We start from the raw sequence: 11,898 nt of genomic DNA, 5'->3' as shown, positions 1-11,898 counted from the left end.
TGGATCTAGCTTCAACGGATCCTTGGATGGCTCGAAGTTCTTGAAGCAGAATCATGACACGAAAACAAGTTCAAGTAAGATCATCACTTGAAATAAGATTGTTATAGTTATAGAAATTGAACCAAAGTTTGAATATGATTATTACCTTGTATTAGAATGATAACCTACTATAAGAAACAAAGATTTCTTGAGGTTGGATGATCACCTTACAAGATTGAAAGTGAGCTAGCAAACTTGAAAGTATTCTTGATTTTATGTAACTAGAACTTGTAGAATATATGAAGAACACTTAGAACTTGAAGATAGAACTTGAGAGAGATCAATTAGATGAATAAAATTGAAGAATGAAAGTGTTTGTAGGTGTTTTTGGTCGTTGGTGTATGGATTAGATATAAAGGATATGAAATTTTGTTTTCATGTAAATAAGTCATGAATGATTACTCATATTTTTGTAATTTTATGAGATATTTCATGCTAGTTGCCAAATGATGGTTCCCACATGTGTTAGGTGACTCACATGGGCTGCTAAGAGCTGATCATTGGAGTGTATATACCAATAGTATATACATCTAAAAGCTGTGTATTGTACGAGTACGAATACGGGTGCATACGAGTAGAATTGTTGATGAAACTGATCGAGGATGTAATTGTAAGCATTTTTGTTAAGTAGAAGTATTTTGATAAGTGTATTGAAGTCTTTCAAAAGTGTATAAATACATATTAAAACACTACATGTATATACATTTTAACTGAGTCGTTAAGTCATCGTTAGTCGTTACATGTAAGTGTTGTTTTGAAACCTTTAGGTTAACGATCTTGTTAAATGTTGTTAACCCAATGTTTATAATATCAAATGAGATTTTAAATTATTATATTATCATGATATTATCATGTATGAATATCTCTTAATATGATATATATACATTAAATGTCTTTACAACGATAATCGTTACATATATGTCTCGTTTAAAAATCATTAAGTTAGTAGTCTTGTTTTTACATATGTAGTTCTTTGTTAATATCCTTAATGATATGTTTACTTATCATAGTATCATGTTAACTATATATATATCCATATATATGTCATCATATAGTTTTTACAAGTTTTAACGTTCGTGAATCACCGGTCAACTTGGGTGGTCAATTGTCTATATGAAACATATTTCAATTAATCAAGTCTTAACAAGTTTGATTGCTTAACATGTTGGAAACATTTAATCATGTAAATATCAATCTCAATTAATATATATAAACATGGAAAAGTTCGGGTCACTACAGTACCTACCCGTTAAATAAATTTCGTCCCGAAATTTTAAGCTGTTGAAGGTGTTGACGAATCTTCTGGAAATAGATGCGGATATTTCTTCTTCATCTGATCTTCACGCTCCCAGGTGAACTCGGGCCCTCTACGAGCATTCCATCGAACCTTAACAATTGGTATCTTGTTTTGCTTAAGTCTTTTAACCTCACGATCCATTATTTCGACGGGTTCTTCGATGAATTGAAGTTTTTCGTTGATTTGGATTTCATCTAACGGAATAGTGAGATCTTCTTTAGCAAAACATTTCTTCAAATTCGAGACGTGGAAAGTGTTATGTACAGCCGCGAGTTGTTGAGGTAACTCAAGTCGGTAAGCTACTGGTCCGACACGATCAATAATCTTGAATGGTCCAATATACCTTGGATTTAATTTCCCTCGTTTACCAAATCGAACAACGCCTTTCCAAGGTGCAACTTTAAGCATGACCATCTCTCCAATTTCAAATTCTATATCTTTTCTTTTAATGTCAGCGTAGCTCTTTTGTCGACTTTGGGCGGTTTTCAACCGTTGTTGAATTTGGATGATCTTCTCGGTAGTTTCTTGTATAATCTCCAGACCCGTAATCTGTCTATCCCCCATTTCACTCCAACAAATCGGAGACCTGCACTTTCTACCATAAAGTGCTTCAAACGGCGCCATCTCAATGCTTGAATGGTAGCTGTTGTTGTAGGAAAATTCTGCTAACGGTAGATGTCGATCCCAACTATTTCCGAAATCAATAACACATGCTCGTAGCATGTCTTCAAGCGTTTGTATCGTCCTTTCGCTCTGCCCATCAGTTTGTGGATGATAGGCAGTACTCATGTCTAGACGAGTTCCTAATGCTTGCTGTAATTTCTGCCAGAATCTTGAAATAAATCTACCATCCCTATCAGAGATAATAGAGATTGGTATTCCATGTCTGGAGACGACTTCTTTCAAATACAGTCGTGCTAACTTCTCCATCTTGTCATCTTCTCTTATTGGCAGGAAATGTGCTGATTTGGTGAGACGATCAACTATTACCCAAATAGTATGAAAACCACTTGCAGTCTTTGGCAATTTAGTGATGAAATCCATGGTAATGTTTTCCCATTTCCATTCCGGGATTTCGGGTTGTTGAAGTAGACCTGATGGTTTCTGATGCTCAGCTTTGACCTTAGAACACGTCAAACATTCTCCTACGTATTTAGCAACATCGGCTTTCATACCCGGCCACCAAAAATGTTTCTTGAGATCCTTGTACATCTTCCCCGTTCCAGGATGTATTGAGTATCTGGTTTTATGAGCTTCTCTAAGTACCATTTCTCTCATATCTCCAAATTTTGGTACCCAAATCCTTTCAGCCCTATACCGGGTTTCGTCTTCCCGAATATTAAGATGCTTCTCCGATCCTTTGGGTATTTCATCCTTTAAAATTCCCTCTTTTAAAACTCCTTGTTGCGCCTCCTTTATTTGAGTAGTAAGGTTATTATGAATCATTATATTCATAGATTTTACTCGAATGGGTTCTCTGTCCTTCCTGCTCAAGGCATCGGCTACCACATTTGCCTTCCCCGGGTGGTAACGAATCTCAAAGTCGTAATCATTCAATAATTCAATCCACCTACGCTGCCTCATATTCAGTTGTTTCTGATTAAATATGTGTTGAAGACTTTTGTGGTCGGTATATATAATACTTTTGACCCCATATAAGTAGTGCCTCCAAGTCTTTAATGCAAAAACAACCGCACCTAATTCCAAATCATGCGTCGTATAATTTTGTTCGTGAATCTTCAATTGTCTAGACGCATAAGCAATCACCTTCGTTCGTTGCATTAATACACAACCGAGACCTTGCTTTGATGCATCACAATAAATCACAAAATCATCATTCCCTTCAGGCAATGACAATATAGGTGCCGTAGTTAGCTTTTTCTTCAATAACTGAAACGCTTTCTCTTGTTCATCATTCCATTCAAATTTCTTCCCTTTATGCGTTAATGCAGTCAAGGGTTTTGCTATTCTGGAAAAGTCTTGAATGAACCTTCTGTAGTAACCAGCTAGTCCTAAAAATTGGCGTATGTGTTTCGGAGTTTTCGGGGTTTCCCACTTTTCAACAGTTTCTATCTTTGCCGGATCCACCTTAATACCTTCTTTGTTCACTATGTGACCGAGGAATTGAACTTCTTCCAACCAAAATGCACACTTTGAAAACTTAGCGTACAATTCTTCCTTCCTCAATACTTCTAACACCTTTCTCAAATGTTCACCGTGTTCTTGGTCATTCTTTGAGTAAATAAGTATGTCATCAATGAAAACAATGACAAACTTGTCAAGGTATGGTCCACACACTCGGTTCATAAGGTCCATGAACACAGCTGGTGCATTAGTTAAACCAAACGGCATGATCATAAACTCGTAATGACCGTAACGTGTTCTGAAAGCAGTCTTTGGAATATCATCTTCTTTCACCCACATTTGATGATACCCGGAACGTAAGTCAATCTTTGAATAAACAGACGAGCCTTATAGTTGATCAAATAAGTCGTCGATTCTCGGTAGTGGGTAGCGGTTCTTGATGGTAAGCTTGTTCAACTCTCGGTAGTCGATACACAACCTGAATGTACCATCTTTCTTCTTGACAAACAAAACAGGAGCTCCCCACGGTGATGTGCTTGGTCGAATGAAACCACGCTTTAAAAGTTCTTGTAATTGGCTTTGCAGTTCTTTCATCTCGCTGGGTGCGAGTCTGTAAGGAGCACGAGCTATTGGTGCAGCTCCTGGTACAAGATCTATTTGAAATTCAACGGATCGATGTGGGGGTAATTCCGGTAATTCTTTCGGAAATACATCGGGAAATTCTTTTGCGACGGGAACATCATTGATGCTCTTTTCTTCAGTTTGTACTTTCTCGACGTGTGCTAGAACAGCATAGCAACCTTTTCTTATTAGTTTTTGTGCCTTCAAATTACTAATAAGATGTAGCTTCGTGTTGCCCTTTTCTCCGTACACCATTAAGGGTTTTCCTTTTTCTCGTATAATGCGAATTGCATTTTTGTAACAAACAATCTCTGCTTTCACTTCTTTCAACCAGTCCATACCAATTATCACATCAAAACTCCCTAACTCTACTGGTATCAAATCAATCTTAAATGTTTCGCTAACCAGTTTAATTTCTCGATTCCGACATATATTATCTGCTGAAATTAGTTTACCATTTGCTAATTCGAGTAAAAATTTACTATCCAAAGGCGTCAATGGACAACTTAATTTAGCACAAAAATCTCTACTCATATAGCTTCTATCCGCACCCGAATCAAATAAAACGTAAGCAGATTTATTGTCAATAAGAAACGTACCCGTAACAAGCTCCGGGTCTTCCTGTGCCTCTGCCGCATTAATATTGAAAACTCTTCCGCGGCCTTGTCCATTCGTGTTCTCCTGGTTCGGGCAATTTCTAATAATGTGGCCCGGTTTTCCACATTTATAACAAACTACATTGGCATAACTTGCTCCGACACTACTTGCTCCGCCATTACTCGTTCCGACACCATTTGTTCCTTTCGTTCTATTAACCCCTGGTCCGTAGACCTCACACTTCACCGCGCTATGACCTTTTACACTTGTTGCAAAATTTGGTGCAGAACCCCGAGTGATACTTTTCACACCTTTGGCATAGCTGCTTCTGATTGTTGTTGTTGTTGCGGTTATTATTGTTGTTGGGATGATTGTTGTAGTTGCTGCTGCTGTTGTTGTTGTTGTTGTTGTTGTTGTTGTTGTTGTTGTTGTTGTTGTTGTTGTTGTTGTTGTTGTTGTTGTTGTTGTTGGGCCGTTTGTTGTAGTTGCGATTGATGTTGCGATTGCTGGGATAATTGTTGCGATTATTGTTGTAATTGCTGTTGTTGTTGTATTGGTGATTCTTATCACCGTTTTCCTCCCACTTTCTTTTGACTTGCTTCACATTGGTCTCTTCAGCAGTCTGTTCTTTAATTCTTTCTTCAATCTGGTTCACTAGTTTGTGAGCCATTCTACATGCCTGTTGTATGGAGGCGGGCTCGTGTGAACTTATATCTTCTTGGATTCTTTCCGGTAATCCTTTCACAAACGCGTCGATCTTCTCTTCCTCATCTTCGAATGCTCCCGGACACAATAGGCACAATTCTGTGAATCGTCTTTCGTACGTGGTAATATCAAATCCTTGGGTTCGTAACCCTCTAAGTTCTGTCTTGAGCTTATTGACTTCGGTTCTGGGACGGTACTTCTCGTTCATCAAGTGCTTGAATGCTGACCACGGTAGTGCGTACGCATCGTCTTGTCCCACTTGCTCTAGATAGGTATTCCACCATGTTAACGCAGAACCTGTGAAGGTATGCGTAGCGTACTTTACTTTGTCCTCTTCAGTACACTTACTTATGGCAAACACCGATTTGACCTTCTCGGTCCACCGTTTCAATCCGATCGGTCCTTCGGTTCCATCAAATTCCAAAGGTTTGCAGGTAGTGAATTCTTTGTAGGTGCATCCTACACGATTTCCTGTACTGCTAGATCCAAGGTTATTGTTGGTATGTAGCGCAGCCTGTACTGCGGCTATGTTTGAAGCTAGAAAAGTACGGAATTCCTCTTCATTCATATTCACGGTGTGTCGAGTAGTCGGTGCCATTTCCTTCAAAATAGTCAAACGGAACAAGTTAATCATACAGAATATTAAGAGTAGTTAATAGTATTTCATAGCATAATATGAACTCATTTATAAAAGCTTTTTCTTCATATGAGCGTTTTATAAGTTTAAATTCGGGTAGTACCTACCCGTTAAGTTCATACTTAGTAGCTAATATACAATTCAACTACTACAATTCTATAAGAAAAACTGATTATAATAATATTTCGCGTTCAAACTTTTACACAATATTTTACAAACTTACAATACCGCTTATTTTACATATAGCATGAAATATAGCACACAATAAATTTGATACAAGATGGTTGTGAAGATAATTCTAGCTAGTACACAAGTCGTTCACTAAAGGCAATAAAGACACGTAATTCATACGTCCAGAAACAAGTCATGCATTCTGGTTTTACTAGGATTACTTCCCATCCTTGGTCTTGTGGAACATAACCGTTATGGCCGTTGATAAGACAGCGTGTTTTAACGTCGTCAAATGGACGAGGGTTACGTAATGTCCAACAGTCCCGTAACAATCTAAAAACCTCATTTCTTACCCCAATTACCGACTCCGTCACTTGTGGGAACGTTTTGTTTAATAGTTGTAGCCCGATGTTCTTGTTCTCACTTTGGTGAGAAGCGAACATTACTAATCCGTAAGCATAACATGCTTCTTTATGTTGCATGTTAGCCGCTTTTTCTAAATCACGAAGTCCAATATTTGGATATATTGAGTCAAAATAATTTCTTAACCCATTGCGTAAAATAGCATTTGGGTTCCCCGCAATATATGCGTCAAAGTAAACACATCGTAACTTATGGATTTCCCAATGTGATATCCCCCATCTTTCGAACGAAAGCCTTTTATAAACCAAGGCATTCTTGGAACGTTCTTCGAATGTCTTACAAACTGATCTCGCCTTAAATAGTTGTGCCGAAGAATTCTGACCGACTCTAGACAAGATTTCATCAATCATGTCTCCGGGTAGGTCTCTTAAAATATTGGGTTGTCTATCCATTTTGTGTTTTTATACTGTAAAATAGACAAGAGTTAGATTCATAAAAAAAATACTTATTAATACAAGCAATTTTTACATATATCATAAAGCATAAGCACACTATATTACATATATTACACCACACGAATACAACTATCTTATTCCGACTCGCTTGTTTCTTCTTCTTTGGTTTTGGTTCGTTTTGCCAAGTTTCTAGGGATATATGATGTTCCCCTAATACGAGCCGTCGTTTTCCACATTGGTTTAGAAAAACCTGGTGGTTTAGAGGTTCCCGGGTCATTGTTACAACTTAAGGACTTCGGGGGTTGACGATACATATAAAGTTCATCGGGGTTGGAATTAGATTTCTCTATTTTTATGCCCTTTCCCTTATTATTTTCTTTTGCCTTTTTAAATTCAGTTGGGGTAATTTCTATAACATCATCGGAATTCTCGTCGGAATCCGATTCATCGGAGAATTGGTAATCCTCCCAATATTTTGCTTCCTTGGCGGAAACACCATTGACCATAATTAACCTTGGTCGGTTGGTTGAGGATTTTCTTTTACTTAACCGTTTTATTATTTCCCCCACCGGTTCTATTTCTTCATCCGGTTCCTCCTCTTCCGGTTCTGATTCTTCTTCCGGTTCCGACTCTTCTTCCGGTTCCTCTTCGGGAACTTGTGAATCAGTCCACGAATCATTCCAATTTACATTTGACTCTTCATTATTATTAGGTGAGTCAATGGGACTTGTTCTAGAGGTAGACATCTATCACATAATATCAAACGCGTTAAGAGATTAATATATCACATAATATTCACATGTTAAAAATATATAGTTTCCAACAAAATTTGTTAAGCAATCATTTTTCAAGTAAACACGGTCGAAGTCCAGACTCACTAATGTATCCTAACAAACTCGATAAGACACACTAATGTAAAATTCTGGTTCTCTAAGACCAACGCTCGGATACCAACTGAAATGTCCCGTTCTTATTGATTAAAAGCGTTCCATATTAATTGATTTCGTTGCGAGGCTTTGACCTCTATATGAGACGTTTTTCAAAGACTGCATTCATTTTTAAAACAAACCATAACCTTTATTTTATAAATAAAGGTTTAAAAAGCTTTACGTAGATTATCAAATAATGATAATCTAAAATATCCTGTTTACACACGACCATTACATAATGGTTTACAATACAAATATGTTACATCGAAATCAGTTTCTTGAATGCAGTTTTTACACAATAACATACAAACATGGACTCCAAATCTTGTCCTTATTTTAGTATGCAACAGCGGAAGCTCTTAATATTCACCTGAGAAAAAACATGCTTTAAACGTCAACAAAAATGTTGGTGAGTTATAGGTTTAACCTATATATATCAATTCGTAACAATAGACCACAAGATTTCATATTTCAATACACATCCCATACATAGAGATAAAAATCATTCATATGGTGAACACCTGGTAACCGACATTAACAAGATGCATATATAAGAATATCCCCATCATTCCGGGATCGTCCATCGGACATGATATAAATTTCGAAGTACTAAAGCATCCGGTACTTTGGATGGGGCTTTTTGGGCCCGATAGATCTATCTTTAGGATTCGCGTCAATTAGGGTGTCTGTTCCCTAATTCTTAGATTACCAGACTTAATAAAAAGGGGCATATTCGATTTCGATAATTCAACCATAGAATGTAGTTTCACTTACTTGTGTCTATTTTGTAAATCATTTATAAAACCTGCATGTATTCTCATCCCAAAAATATTAGATTTTAAAAGTGGGACTATAACTCACTTTCACAGATTTTTACTTCGTCGGAAAGTAAGACTTGGCCACTGGTTGATTCACGAACCTATAACAATATATACATATATATCAAAGTATGTTCAAAATATATTTACAACACTTTTAATATATTTTGATGTTTTAAGTTTATTAAGTCAGCTGTCCTCGTTAGTAACCTACAACTAGTTGTCCACAGTTAGATGTACAGAAATAAATCGATAAATATTATCTTGAATCAATCCACGACCCAGTGTATACGTATCTCAGTATTGATCACAACTCAAACTATATATATTTTGGAATCAACCTCAACCCTGTATAGCTAACTCCAACATTCACATATAGAGTGTCTATGGTTGTTCCGAAATATATATAGATGTGTCGACATGATAGGTCGAAACATTGTATACGTGTCTATGGTATCTCAAGATTACATAATATACAATACAAGTTGATTAAGTTATGGTTGGAATAGATTTGTTACCAATTTTCACGTAGCTAAAATGAGAAAAATTATCCAATCTTGTTTTACCCATAACTTCTTCATTTTAAATCCGTTTTGAGTGAATCAAATTGCTATGGTTTCTTATTGAACTCTATTTTATGAATCTAAACAGAAAAAGTATAGGTTTATAGTCGGAAAAATAAGTTACAAGTCGTTTTTGTAAAGGTAGTCATTTCAGTCGAAAGAACGACGTCTAGATGACCATTTTAGAAAACATACTTCCACTTTGAGTTTAACCATAATTTTTGGATATAGTTTCATGTTCATAATAAAAATCATTTTCTCAGAATAACAACTTTTAAATCAAAGTTTATCATAGTTTTTAATTAACTAACCCAAAACAGTCTGCGGTGTTACTACGACGGCGTAAATCCGGTTTTACGGTGTTTTTCGTGTTTCCAGGTTTTAAATCATTAAGTTAGCATATCATATAGATATAGAACATGTGTTTATATGATTTTAAAAGTCAATTTAAAAGGATTAACTTTTGTTTGCGAACAAGTTTAGAATTAACTAAACCATGTTCTAGTGATTACAAGTTTAAACCTTCGAATAAGATAGCTTTATATGTATGAATCGAATGATGTTATGAACATCATTACTACCTTAAGTTCCTTGGATAAACCTACTGGAAAAGAGAAAAATGGATCTAGCTTCAACGGATCCTTGGATGGCTCGAAGTTCTTGAAGCAGAATCATGACACGAAAACAAGTTTAAGTAAGATCATCACTTGAAATAAGATTGTTATAGTTATAGAAATTGAACCAAAGTTTGAATATGATTATTACCTTGTATTAGAATGATAACCTACTGTAAGAAACAAATATTTCTTGAGGTTGGATGATCACCTTACAAGATTGAAAGTGAGCTAGCAAACTTGAAAGTATTCTTGATTTTATGTAACTAGAACTTGTAGAATATATGAAGAACACTTAGAACTTGAAGATAGAACTTGAGAGAGATCAATTAGATGAAGAAAATTGAAGAATGAAAGTGTTTGTAGGTGTTTTTGGTCGTTGGTGTATGGATTAGATATAAAGGATATGAAATTTTGTTTTCATGTAAATAAGTCATGAATGATTACTCATATTTTTGTAATTTTATGAGATATTTCATGCTAGTTGCCAAATGATGGTTCCCACATGTGTTAGGTGACTCACATGGGCTGCTAATAGCTGATCATTGGAGTGTATATACCAATAGTACATACATCTAAAAGCTGTGTATTGTACGAGTACGAATACGGGTGCATACGAGTAGAATTGTTGATGAAACTGATCGAGGATGTAATTGTAAGCATTTTTGTTAAGTAGAGGTATTTTGATAAGTGTATTGAAGTCTTTCAAAAGTATATAAATACATATTAAAACACTACATGTATATACATTTTAACTGAGTCGTTAAGTCATCGTTAGTCGTTACATGTAAGTGTTGTTTTGAAACCTTTAGGTTAACGATCTTGTTAAATGTTGTTAACCCAATGTTTATAATATCAAATGAGATTTTAAATTATTATATTATCATGATATTATCATGTATGAATATCTCTTAATATGATATATATACATTAAATGTCTTTACAATGATAATCGTTACATATATGTCTCGTTTAAAAATCATTAAGTTAGTAGTCTTGTTTTTACATATGTAGTTCTTTGTTAATATCTTTAATGATATGTTTACTTATCATAGTATCATGTTAACTATATATATATCCATATATATGTCATCATATAGTTTTTACAAGTTTTAACATTCGTGAATCACCGGTCAACTTGGGTGGTCAATTGTCTATATGAAACATATTTCAATTAATCAAGTCTTAACAAGTTTGATTGCTTAACATGTTGGAAACATTTAATCATGTAAATATCAATCTCAATTAATATATATAAACATGGAAAAGTTCGGGTCACTACACTTATCGACTTAAGCTACCACAACAACTTGCTGGAGTACACAATACCTTTCACGTCTCGAATCTAAGGAAATGCCTTGCAAAAGAAGACCTCACTGTTCCTCTTGAAGAAATCCAAATCGATGAAAAACTGCATTTTATAGAAGAGCCTGTCGAAATCATGGACCGTGAAGTCAAACAGCTCAAGCAAAGCAACATACCTATAGTTAGGGTTCGTTGGAATGCTCGAAGAGGTCCCGAGTTCACTTGGGAAAGAGAGGACCAGATGAAACAGAAGTATCCACATCTGTTTACAAACACCGCCCATTAAATAGGTACTACTTCAAAATTCGGGACGAAATTTCTTTAACGGGTAGGTACTGTGATGACCCGGATTTTTCCAACTACTTGATTATACTATTTATATGATTTAATAATTTCGACATGATAAGCAATGAATTTTAATAAGTCTTGAACCTCCGGAAAGAATTTTATATAAGCAATTGACCACCCTTTTATTCCTACGATTCACGAACGTCATAACTTGTATTAATTATATATATGTATATATATACATATATTTAACTTGAAAATATGATAATTAAATATCTCATTAAGTATATTAACAAAGTATTATATATATTTTTTCATACTACTAATTTAAAGAGTTTTTGAACAATATATATGTTACTATTTAAACGACGTAATTAACTTAAATTAAAATGTATGTACATACAATGTATT

The sequence above is a fragment of the Rutidosis leptorrhynchoides genome, chromosome 2, assembly GCF_046630445.1.
Source record: "Rutidosis leptorrhynchoides isolate AG116_Rl617_1_P2 chromosome 2, CSIRO_AGI_Rlap_v1, whole genome shotgun sequence".
NCBI lineage: Eukaryota > Viridiplantae > Streptophyta > Magnoliopsida > Asterales > Asteraceae > Rutidosis > Rutidosis leptorrhynchoides.
This window is presented reverse-complemented; position numbering follows the sequence as displayed.